Source organism: Schistocerca cancellata, chromosome 1 (genome assembly GCF_023864275.1).
Source record: "Schistocerca cancellata isolate TAMUIC-IGC-003103 chromosome 1, iqSchCanc2.1, whole genome shotgun sequence".
NCBI lineage: Eukaryota > Metazoa > Arthropoda > Insecta > Orthoptera > Acrididae > Schistocerca > Schistocerca cancellata.
The window spans coordinates 435505892-435519236 of record NC_064626.1 but is presented as its reverse complement, the minus strand read 5'-3'; positions in this window follow the sequence as shown (position 1 = coordinate 435519236).

The following is a 13345-nucleotide window of genomic DNA, read 5'->3' as shown; positions in this document are numbered from 1 at the left end:
CTGGCGTATTGTGACGAGCCAGTTGCTCGGCCACCATTGACCAGACGTTTCCAATTGGTGAGAGATCTGGAGAATGTGCTGGCCAGGGCAGCAGTAGAACATTTTCTGTATCTAGAAAGGCCCGTACAGGACCTTCAACATGCGGTCTTCCATTATCCCGCGCAAATGTAGGGTTTCGCAGGGATCGAATGAAGTGTAGAGCCACGTGTCGTAACACATCCGAAATGTAACGTCCACTGTTCAAAGTGCCGTCAATGCGAACAAGAGGTGATCGAGACGTGTAACCAGTGGCACCCCATACCATCACGCCGGGTGATAAGCCAGTATGACGATGACGAATACACGCTTCCAATGTGCGTTCACAGCGATGTCGCCAAATACGGATGCAACCATCATGATGCTGTAAACAGAACCTGGTTTCATCCGAAAAAATGACGTTTCACCATTCGTGCACCCAGGTTCGTTGTTGAGTACACCATCGCAGGCGCTCCTGTCTGTGACGCAGCGTCAAGGGTAACCGCAGTCATGGTCTCCGATCTGATAGTCCATGCTGCTGCAAACGTTGTCTAACTGTTCGTGCAGATGGTTGTTGTCTTGCAAACGTCCCCATCTGTTGACTCAACGATCGAGACGTGCCTGCACGATCCGTTACAGCCACGCGTCATCTGTCATCTCGACTGCTAGTCATACGAGACCGTTGGGATCCAGCACGGTCTTCCACATTATCCTCCTGAACCCACCAATTCCATATTCTGCTAACAGTCATTGGATCTGGACCAACGCGAGCAGCAATGTCGCAATATGATAAACCGCAATCGCGATAAGCTGCAGTCCGACCTTTATCAAAGTCGGAAACGTGATGGTACGCATTTCTCGTCCTTACACGGGGCAACACAACAACGTTTCACCAGGCAACGCCGGTCTACTGCTGTTTGTGTATGAGAAATCGGTTGGAAACTATCCTCACGTCAGTACGTTGTAGGTATCGCCACCGGCGCCAACCTTGTGTGAATGCTCTAAAAAGCTAATCATTTGCATATCACAGCATCTTCTTCCTGTCGGTTAAATTTCGAGTCTGTAGCACGTCATCTTCGTGGTGTAGCAATATTAATGGCCAGTAGTGTATGTGGCACAACTCCTTCTTTGTGTTGTGACATTTCCCGTCAATGTAGTTTGCCAATGAGCGTCATTCGTCTCTGTCAGGTACTGAAAACAAAATATAATCTGCCGAGATGCGCGACGACATAACACGATGGCAGCATATCAAACGAATAGAGCCGTGTGACATGAATACAGCAAAACGAATACGATAAACGTCGCGAGCGCATTTCTCCGCAAATGCGACGGGCTTCGTCGCTGTCGCAAATCTCGGGAGAGGTGGGACGCGCTGTAACGCGGCGCATCATCTCCGCCGCTGTGCTGAGTTACGCCGACGAGGAGCGCTGATGAGCAAAGTGTCTTCCTGCGCAGCGTGCCACAATGGCGCCACAGATGACTGACTACTGCCGCCGCCAATCACCACCACAATGGGCGACGGCTTCATTTCCGGTGCCCGTAGCTGGCCGCCCTCCCGCCAGTCTGCCGTATAGGATATTTTTCTCTTTCCTCTCTTTGCAGGAAACACGAATGATACAAACACTACCGCAAGTTGCAAACACGTATTTTGCCTTCTGCATATTCTTACGAGAAGCCTACTACTGTAACAGTTGTTTAACTGCAATTTCCGCGCTTACGCAAGTTTACTTTAAAAGGAATCCTTACGTATAAAACGCTGACGTAATACCAGGTGGTTATAATTAAATTAGACCTATGCGCGAAGGTCCAGTGTGGGCTGTAATTGTCGTATGGCAGCCGAACTTGGTAGATATGCTAATGCGTTACTGCGGAACCGATTTACACTGGGAAGGTAGTTCCAATTTTGGCCTCCAGTTGCAAGTATAGTATACATCATATAGTAGACGTCTCCAGTGCTCATATTTAACAAATTGCGGAGGCGGCAGTTAATAATAACATCAACCTTATGCCCTTCTCATTTGTTCCAACTTTTGTGCGCTCATCCCGCTCCTAATCCATTAGATACAGAAATATTTCTATACGACTTTCTTGCAGTCACACCTCCAGATTTGCACCTGGTGAACAAAATTGGCTTTTTTTCTTTTTTTTATGGCGTAAGGAGGTTCCACATCAACTCCTTTGAATATCTACCAAACCTCGCTGCCAAACGGTAATTATAGCCCCACTGGACCTCTGTGAGTAGCTGCACTTTAATTATAACAACCTGGTATTTATAGCCGATCCACTGTGAATCCAGTATTACAGTAGAAAGTAGTTACCATTCACGATCTTGTAAATGAAACGAACTACAAATATATTTGCTGAAATAAAATTTAAAAAAAGAAATCTCAAAACCATTCAGCGGTGCTTTTAGGTGGTTGCTATGTACAGGTGTGTGACTACTACAAACAGGACATCTCAAACAATGACTTTTATTTAAATGTTCAATTGCTATAACCATATTTGCACAACACAAACGGAACTGTGCCCACACGCCTTAGTAGTCCCACTGGTACCAACTCGCACCATGTCATAATCTGTCCATGTGGCCACTGGCTGCGGCATGGAACTGTCGTGGGGTCAGGACACGCTCTCCCGGCCGTTGTCAGCTTCCGTGACCTGGAGCCATTACTGGTCGGTCAAGTAGCGCCTCGACTGAACTCGTGGAGGTGAGTGCGCACCGTTCCCGTCTTCCCTGCACGGAAAAATCCTTGGCATTACCGGGAATCGAACCCGGCTCCTCCGTATGACAGCCACCCGCACTGATCCCTCAGCTATTTTATTTTCTATACCCGAGCCAAAGACTGAGCAGCCTCTAGTGCTATCATCTACGTTTTTTTTTTCCTTTTGCGAGTTAGTGTCTAGCTGGTGGCGGCGAAGAGGGCAGGTGTCAAGAGTTCGGAGACCTGGTCACAATGCTGTCCCCATACCCGTCACCCACTCACATTTTGTGTAATTTTTTTTATGATCTTTGAAAAGATTTTCACCCACTGGCAGGCGGAGGCAAAGGCGGCAGGGGCCAAAGATCCGAGGCCTGGCCACAATGCCTTTCCCATACCTGTCAGTGAGTTGCTCCGTTATTCCCATGTATTTTCCTGTTTATTCCCATATGTCTTAAATTGCAGAACATAACTGAAGTAATAATTAAGGTAAAATGAATAACTGATTGCCTCTTGCAATGGCGTAAGATCCTTGTAGGACATAACCCATAGCAGGCAAAAAAAAAAGTTCAAATGTGTGTTAATTCTTATGGGACTTAACTGCTAAGGTCATCAGTCCCTAAGCTTACACACTACTTAACCTAAATTACCCTAAGGACAAACACACACACCCATGCCCGAGGGAGGACTCGCACCTCCGCCGGGTCCAGCCGCACAGTCCGTGACTGCAGCGCCTAAGACCGCTCGGCTAATCACGCGCGGCATAGCACGCAAAAAGGAGACATGGAGGCAGATAGAATTACGTACCGTCAGTTCTACTCAGTATTGCGTCCATGGCTAGGTTCGTTGCGAATTCAATACACCGAATGATTGCCAACTAATTCCCTAGTGGCGACAAAAGACAAACTGCTCATAACGTTACTGCATACCAACGGTTTCGAGTTCTTTTTTTAAACGTAAATTACAATAAGATCAACATCAATAATCACAGAGCGCCAGAAGAGTAAGAATTTACTTTGGAATTCCCTCTAAAAATTGTACAACGAGATCAAAATCAATAATCACCAAGGGCCAGAAGGTTTAGAAATTGCCTTGAAGTTTTTAAGTATTGCAACAAGGTCATGATCAATACAGAGCCCCAGAAGGCTTAGAAATGTTCACCTTTTAAAAATTTTAAAAAACAGCTTAACAGAAATAGATCAAGATTTTTACAATTCTTCCAAAATAATCTAAGAGGCCAAATGACGCGCTTCAAACAATCAGGCCACGGTGGTGGTTACCAGGAATACACCAAATGTAAAGACATTGACAGCAAGCAGGCCCGTAGGGACATACACGTTTGATACACAGGGCAGCAATTCCAAACATAAACTTGCAATAGAGTTGAACTTGGTGAAATTTAGTAACTGTCTGATGGCTTGAAACCTTCCTATTTGCAGAATTTTGAGGGTCGGTTTCCGGAGGGAAAGGCAGGCAAGGACAAATTTAACAAGGAACGTAAAATTAAGATGATGTCCGGAACAGAGCGTATCAATAAGCATAAGAACTTCACCTAAGTGACCGAGGTCCCGCAAACACAACTCGGCACGGAATAGCTGTCCCGGCGAGGTTCCAGTGTCGACCTCCGCCCAGAACCGCGTCCGCTTCCTATCCGGTCGTCAAGTCGGCCGGCTGGTGAGGCACGCCGGAACAGCTTCTTGGGCGGTGGGACAACCAAGAGTTGGGTTCAAATGGTTCAAATGGCTCTGAGCACTATGGGACTTAACTGCTGTGGTCGTCAGTCCCATAGAACTTAGAACTACTTAAACCTAACTAACCTAAGGACATCACACACATCCATGCCCGAGGCAGGATTCGAACCTGCGACCGTAGCAGTCGCGCGGTTCCGGACTGCGCGCCTAGAACCGCGAGACCACCGCGGCCGGCCAAGAGTTGGGTCAGCATACAATATGGATAACTGACAACTTGATATTTGTGTTATATCAACTACTTAGACAGTACCCACATAAAGCACAAGAACAGTTCACCACTTGAACCTTCTGTAAATTTGCTCCTTTTTTTTACAAAAAAAAGAAGAAAGGCGAATAATTAAATAAGATTACAACGCTTAAGCCCAAGAAATAATCAAAAACAACTGCAATAAAACTATTAATTGTCCCCAGAACCGTTATACATTTAAACAAGATGGTAATATTTAAACACAAGATTAATCCAAGGTAATTACAGAAGCTGATTCCGCAAATCCAGTACTCGGACAGCGCTACGATTGACTGCTCATTCAATGATTTCATGGTTTCGTATCATCAATGGAAGTATGTAAAAGAAAAAAAAAATGAAAATAGAACTGGAAGGCCATCAGAAGGTCATAAGCGAAAATAAAGAGGTAATTTTAAAAAACCTGGGGACAAAGATCATGCTAATTCTTTACATATCACTAGTACTGAAGAAGATAGTTCTTAACTAGAAGCTGTTGAAATGTGGACCAAGGCTCATGCATGGACCGGTGGTCAGTTGTTGAGAAAGACACCTTTATGGGAAGCAGATGTAGCCATGAGGAGGCTGCAGTTGAGAGAAATTACATTCAATAATCCAGGAAGTTATGTACTTACGCACTTATAAATTTTATACATGAATGTACGTACTTGAAAATGAAGAAAATGACAAATTCACTAATCATTTAATATCCATAATTTTAGAAATATTTCGGTCGTTTCGAAGATCAGGCGGAAGTTATCTACGAAGCTCTCACTGAAAGGGGTTTTACAGTTTTGAATTAGGTTTAGACACAGTAACATCAAATACGAACTCTTTTAGAGGTGTGTGTCTTTTGACGAGACTGACAGCTCGTAATTACCTAGCAGACTTCAGATACAAGATACACCGTTCTCAGAAGCGTTATTGAGGAAACGGGGTCACTCTAAAATAAAATAAAAATAAAATAAAATTTGGAACACCTGATCTGGAATCCAGTACACATAATTGAATGAACACTCGTGTCAAGTGCAATGTGCATGGACAAAGCTATAGCTGAAACGGTTTATTCGTGATAAATTTGAACTGAGACCGTATGAAGAGAATGTTCAGTGTTTAAGTGTTTTAAATGTATATTTCCCGCATTACTGTGTGTCAAAGCATGAGTATGTTTCCCTTCTCTAGACAAAGCGTCATATCTTCGTCTTTAAAAATTTTATAAATTTATGGATGCGATAATGGTATCACTCCTGCCGTTTGACAAAAGCTTAAAAATTATTTGCGGTGCCTGTCTACTGTTCCGCCATCTTTGTCATCTTTCGTCCTAATTAGTCTCGTTAACCGAAAATGAAAGTGGTCAGTGCAGTGAACGTCGAAGCAGAATCTTCAGACCAAATTAGGAATCGATTAAATCCCAAAAATTGCCCACAACAGTATTGAGTAAGTTGTTTCTAATAAAACAAGAGTATTTTACCAGAGCTAATTTTAGTGTCAAATTCTTTAGGGCAAATTTTTGCAATGTCCTGTGAATGAAGGTATCGACAGGGCTCTATATACGTTTACAGACAAGAAGTTATAAATTATTCAAATAAGAGAGGGGTCAATCTTATGGAGAACTGAAAAAAACAATTTAGAAAACTAGAAGCAGAACCAATGTGTGTTTCAGGTTGTATCTGAGATCGTCATAAGTTTCCAAAGCACAAAAAGAGAATATCAAATCATATTGAATTATAAAAGAAATATGATTCCACCATAGCTGCATCATAAGCGTTTTGATGCTATCTTTATACTGCAATATGTTGGGATGCTTCCTATGCAATGTCAGGTCCGATTCCACTCACTATCTTCAAGTTTCCGTACATGTGCTCTATCGTCAACGGGGTGTGAGTCCCTATGCTTCCTAACTCCTTCAATCATATACACCCAAATCCTGAAGGACATGTGGCTCCAAATTGGTCTTAAACCCTGTGAATTTGTTGATATTATTTGCTTCGAAGTATTTTCTGAATTATTTGATTAGTAGCTTTAGTATGTGATTTCTTTAAAAAATATTATATTGAAAGACGAAACGAATTCAGCAGAGAATATAAACTGGTGGGACAGAGGAAACCAATCGTGGATAACGTAGTCATTAACCTACTCTTTCCATAGTTGTAATTATATTCTGAAAGCTGAAATCTTATTCAAAAAATGGCTCTGAGCACTATGGGACTTAACTTCTGAGGTCATCAGTCCTCTAGAACTTAGAACTACTTAAACCTAACCAACCTAAGGACATCACACACACCCATGCCCGAGGCAGGATTAGAACCTGCGACCGTAGCGGTCCCGCGGTTCCAGACTGCTGCGCCTAGAACCGCTCGGCCACCCTGGCCGTCTCTGAAATCTTATTGGTTGATTTTAAAATGTTTGTGTCGCATCCTTACGGATCGAGCTTTAATGCATCTAAACTTCAAAGATATCATATAAATATGCTGATTTATCTGAGAAATGTATTTCAGCAAAGTATTTGTCATGTTTGCGAGGTGCCGGGGCTAGCAGTGTATTTAACACTAAATTCTTCTAGTATCTTCATATGGAAATGATGCTCTAAGCCCCCCTCTTTTCTAACTCCGACTTTTGCTGTTGCACATGGATTAAGAAGGAACGCGAACTGACTGTAATCTACCCTGCAAGTGGAGTAGAAAAAAGTTTGGCACCTGCAATAATTTAATTTGATAGAAATCAATTAGATAGAGGAAAGTTTCATTAACATAGTGAGAAATGAAAGGGTTGCTCTACCTATTAACAGAATGAAAGTTCTGTCCAAAATAACAATTTGATTTATTATGACTAAACTCAAAATAGTAAACAAAACACATGAAACATTTACAATACATCAAATTGGATACTCAAATGCTGTGAAGGTGAGGTTGTCCATAAACCAGATTGTGACATTTATGATCGAGTGGTATGTGGAGTCAATTCCTTCCAACTCAAATCTTAAGAGAAACACCCAGCCAACCCAACATTAATTGCTGCTACAGTAGTGAGAACTCAGGCAATGAACATCCAAGACAGAACCACGTAAGAAAAGATGGGAACAGGCGCGCTCTACTGAGCTCTGATTATCACAGAGCAGCCAGTGCTGCCGACATACACTACCAAGCTGACTTATTAACTGCAAGGACACGATCTGGCGTACTGGAAGCGATGGTTGGTTGCTTTGACGTCCCGTCGTGGTGATGAAAATGTCGCGAGTATAGCCTGAAACAAATTATCCTGGTCTGGTTGTTCCAGACTAAAGACTTCCTATCAATACAAATGCGCCTCTGAGGGAGATGAAGAAGGTTCGCCACACAATCACTGACGGTACAGTGATTGATTTTAACAAGTGAAGTCACACAGTAACTCCGATACAGTCAACTTAAGCTAAAACTGCTCAAGACGGAAAACATAGGTCGCTTGTACACAGAACGCTCAATTGCCAACTGTACTCGGAAAGTTACGTTGAAGTCGAAACTTCAGCAACTTCGTCAAAAAGCTACAATTAAATGAAAGTATATTAGACAGCCAACGGAAGGCAGGCTGTCCAGAGCAGCGAGAGCTCAGTCTTGTAAGCTACCCTGACTTAAAGGGGAGAGCCGACTCTCTCAAGAGTACCGGGACAAGCCGAACACAGAACATTCCCACCCCCACGACAGTGGCCATGGTTAAACGTTCCAATCAGCAACTCGAAAGCCGGCGGAAAATTCCACTCTATTGCCGACGCACTACTATTCCACCAATGGAGAAACTTGGCGCCAATTTCTACGCCGATTTTGCTACGTCACGGAGCTATCCCCTGAGCAAGTCAATCACAGTTATGATTTTGCAGAAAACGCGGGAATTTGCCCGCCAAGACTGCCTGGGAACACAAGTCATTCCCACGCCTTGCTGGTAGCCCGCCAGAAAGTGTTTTCACTAAGTTTCAGCGAAGTAACGAAATCTCTAGCCCAGCTGCTCCGTCAGGCCCCTGTGGGGAGTGTCGCCCCCGCTCTTATGACAATTTCGGCGTCTGGAAAGCATCCACTCGACTCCCTCACACCCGTCGGCTTAACCTTTTCAAGATCAGCAGAACCTGCCTGTCACCGGACCACCCGGGTGACGAGAGACGCTGCCTGGGAAGTCCGCGTGTGAAGGAATGGCAACCATTCACTGCATGCAATTAGAGAGGAAAATCGAGTTACTCAGAGTAAGATAGAAATATGAGAGGGGGCTCATGCCACCTCTCATGCTCACATTTCCTTTTCCAAGAAAAGCGCACTCTCCTGCCGTATTTGGAAACAACAAAACAGCACATTACCACTGGTGAAGCACCTTGAGTTGCAGAAATGCAAGAAGACTTTTGTTCGACTCCCACACGCTCACACAACCCATCATTGTTCGGATTTATCTACATTGACGATACGTTCTAACAGTAAATTCACAGCGATACTCATATACTTTGATAAGAGTGCGCACCAGTGAATGATGCACGGATTAACATTGAACTTACAGCTATGTTTTGAAAAAGGGCTCGTAATCCTCCGTAACAGCCGAATATCGATCGTCCACGGCACATTCCAGTATACCTCGTCCATTTCAAATTATTTCCAAACATAAATGTGTTCACTATCTCGAAAAATTCTCGAACGTTGGTACTTACAGTAATACTTCATAAAAAAGGAAATGCTCCATATAGTGAAATTATCGTCTAAGAACCATACGTAAGAAATCAAGTATGCATCCTTGTCGAGTATGTATCTATTGCCTCAACGAACTGTAGTTCCAATTCATTTCACTTTAGTTTTTCAATCACTTATGCACGGAGCTCCTCTGCTATTTCTTGTGTTGTTACAGCCTCAAGGGAAGGCGGTATCATCCATCTGGATATCTACTGGAATGAGCAAGCTGACAATGTAGCCAGAAAGGTGTATGAGAGACAGATGATAAGGCAGTGTGCCACTCAGCTGCACACCATCACCTCATACTACAAAGGAATCTTAGGCTATGTGTCAGTGGAAGAGCGAAGGGCTGGAGATAGCAGCCAACAAGCTGCGACAACGCCATGACGGACATCGTTCCAGTCACTCACATGGAAAGAAGTGGCCCTAACAAGATTAGGGCACTGTCTGACGACACCTGGCCGTATCCAGTGTGTAGAAGCAGTGCCGGTTCGAGGTGCTTATGTCGTGACTGTTACAGTGCATCACACCCTGCCTGAGTTCTGTAATCAGAAAAAAAGCAGAAATTTGAACAACGAGTTGAAACGATGACTTGTATGTCCAAAAATTTTAAAGTTTTTCATATTAATATGTCTTCTACAGAAACTATTAAGTGCAACTAAAATACGTTCGAAATTATTTCATACAACTGATGGACTTTTTTAACGTTTCATTTGTAAGAGATTTAAACAAGATAGGCCCAGAGTCTTTATATACTTTTTAGTTCCTGCATGAGGAACTGTACTTTGGTCTCGAAATAACATATGAGATTATTTAAAGGTACTCACATGATATACAAACAATATGAAAGTTAACAGCCCCGATGTTGTACGCCTGAATTCCACCCATATACATTCCACTAAGAATATTGTTAGACAAATGTTGTTTTGAAAAGTTTCTCCATCAATGATCCGATCATAATATTACACATGTTTTTGTCATCCAGTGGATCAGAAGTGTTTATCAGGTACCTTACAGCGGATTGCGAAAAGAAGTCAATGGATTTTAATCGTAACTGCTAGGCACCTAGTGTGGGAAAATGTTCACGGCGTCCTTGCAACGCGGTCCGCGTACAATTTCAAAACCACTGCTGCATACGACTAGGACTGCTGAATTACTAAGGAAGTTAAATAATATTGCTGAAAATACCTCCACCACAGCCATGATATGAAATTTGAGTGTGAATGTTGTATAAAGAGTGTGTGACGATTTCTCATGAGCTTCCTAAACTGCAGTTTTAAAGTTGTTTTTATCTTCCGTTGTGACATTTCCTTAAATAATGTAATTAACAGCATCTATATACTGCGCTAACCACTGCAAATTATTTTACAGCTGTTCAGTCGTATGAATTTTCAGTATGAGAATACGAAGACGGCCTTGTCAACACATTCCTATAGTTATTTGCCTGCGGTCGGTAAATGTTACTGAGGTGGTGCACTTCTAAGCAGATAATTTTTATTAATTTAATTTACCTCTACTTCTTAAGTTAATGAAAATCTGTCATACAATAACTTTTGTACGAATTTTTATTTCACTTAAAGAAAGAACAGAAAAATAACTAATCTTATGATTAAATGTTTACTAGGGAGATAACAAATGACTGTTATGAAACATTAATTTTCTTCAATTTAATTGAACTATAAATTGCTCATTTAAACTGACTGTTAACTTCATATGTATTGGAACCAAAATGTGAGCATGTTCGTTCCTAGATTAGAGGCCTCCATGCCAGTAGAATGTCTAAAACAAAAATTGTTCGAACAGCTGACATTTGCCAGATGTCTGAATTTTCCAGATAACTGCCAGAAAAGACGATTATCGGAGGGTTAAAATAACATATCCTTAGAAAATCCTTGGGAGAACATACTTATGTTCAGCAAACAAAAACAGTGCTGTCAGAATAAAATACAACTGATCCTCAGGCATTTTATGAAAGAATAACGTTTGATCATTTCTGCGATGCCAACCCTAAATTAAAGAGATAAAGGATGCTTTTTTTTTTTTTTTTGTATACAGACAAGTCTCCAGTAGAGCTTCACCCAAAGGCTAATTTAAAAAATACCCAAATCGGTACAAATGAAACAGAGAAAATTTGCCCAGTCCACAGGTCAAAGCAAGGACATCTTGGTCGTTGGCTGTATCTGTGGCTACGGAAAAACTGATGTGAGTGTGGTGTAGGTCACCGTAATCACCATGATTAACAGCCGTTGGATAAAGATCTTCTCTAGATATTTCCACGCATTACTTTCATCAGTTGTACACATCCTTGTTTTGTAATGTCATATGTCCACTTTTCATTACATCGTCGTCTCTATCTTTTCTTACCTACTGGAATAATGTAAATAAGTTATCTGGAGTAATAAAAAAATACTGAGTGCCCCAATGTTTCTCATGCAGCAGAAATTCAGTTTCTTCACTAATCCGCGTTTAACCAACACTAACCGGACAAAGAATTTCTAAAAAGAAAACTATATCTGTGAGGGATTTAGTGATACTGAAACAAGGCCGCGAAAGTGGTAGTGGAGTATGCGGGTACAACCAGTGGCCGAGTAACGGACGTAGCGAGAGCGGTTGCGCTCTCCAGCGTTAATCCCACATGCAAATTAAAACGGCACGCCAGAACAAAAATAATTTCGTGTGGAAATGTGCCCCGTAACTCGATTATTTCGTCCGGTATAATCCTCGTGGAATTAAATTCGATGGCAGTTCGCACTTATTTCAGGAGCGCGCCGCAAACAGGAGTTGCTGCGACACAGATGCGCCGCTGGCTGGCTGGAGTGATTTCATCAGCGCGGCTGCCGGAGAGAGTGCTCTGTCCTAGAGCTGCCCCCCACCCACTGCCGCAGCGTCACAGCCGGCTGATTCTGGCAATGAAACTTGCGAAAGCAAATGCAGTGACATAGCCTTTTTTTAAAAAAAAGTTTTAGCAGTCTTAATAGCTAATTATCATTCGTATAACTGTTTCCGCTTTCTTTTCTTCATATCTACACTCATGCTCATAAATTAAGGATAATTGCAGAATGTGGCACACAACGTGGCACTACACAAAACTGGCGCTAATAGCATAGGCACATAGGGAGCACACATAACAGATCTGTAATTCCACGGTATTGGTGATAAACTGAGACAACCGTCCTGAAACACATGTGCTACAAAACGCCACTGATTCCTACGCATGTACCCCTACATCAATATGGGATATAATCACCATGCACACGTACACAGGCCGCACAACGGGTTGGCATACTCTGGATCAGGTGGTCGAGCAGCTGCTGGGGTATAGCCTCCCATTCTTGCACCAGTGCCTGTCGGAGCTCCTGAAGTGTAGAAGGGGTTTGAAGACGTGCAGCGATACGTCGACCGAGAGCATCCCAGACTTGCTCGATGGGGTTTAGGTCTGGCGAACAGGCAGACCACTCCATTCGGCTGATATCTTCTGTTTCAAGGTACTCCTCCACTATGGCAGCTCGTTAGGGCCGTGCGTTACCATATATCAGGAGGTAGGTGGGATCCACTGCACCTCTGAAAAGGCGGACGTACTGGTGCAAAATGACGTCCCGATACGCCTCACCTTTTACAGTGTCCCTCTGTCAAAGACATTCAGGGGTGTACGTGCACCAATCATAATCCCACCCAACACCATCAAACCCTGACCTCCATACAGGTCCCTTTCAAGGACATTAAGGGGTTGGAATCTGGTCCCTGGTTCACGCCAGATGAAAACCCGACGAGAATCACTGTCCAGACTATACCTGGACTCGTCCGTGAACATAGCCTGGGACCACTGTTCCAATGACCATGTTGTGTGTTCTTGACATGAGGCTTTACGTGTTCTCCTGTGAGCAGGGGTCAGTGGAATGCACCTTGCAGGTCTCTGGACGAATATACTATGTCTGTTCAGTCGTCTGTAGACCGTGTGTCTGGAGGCAACTGTTC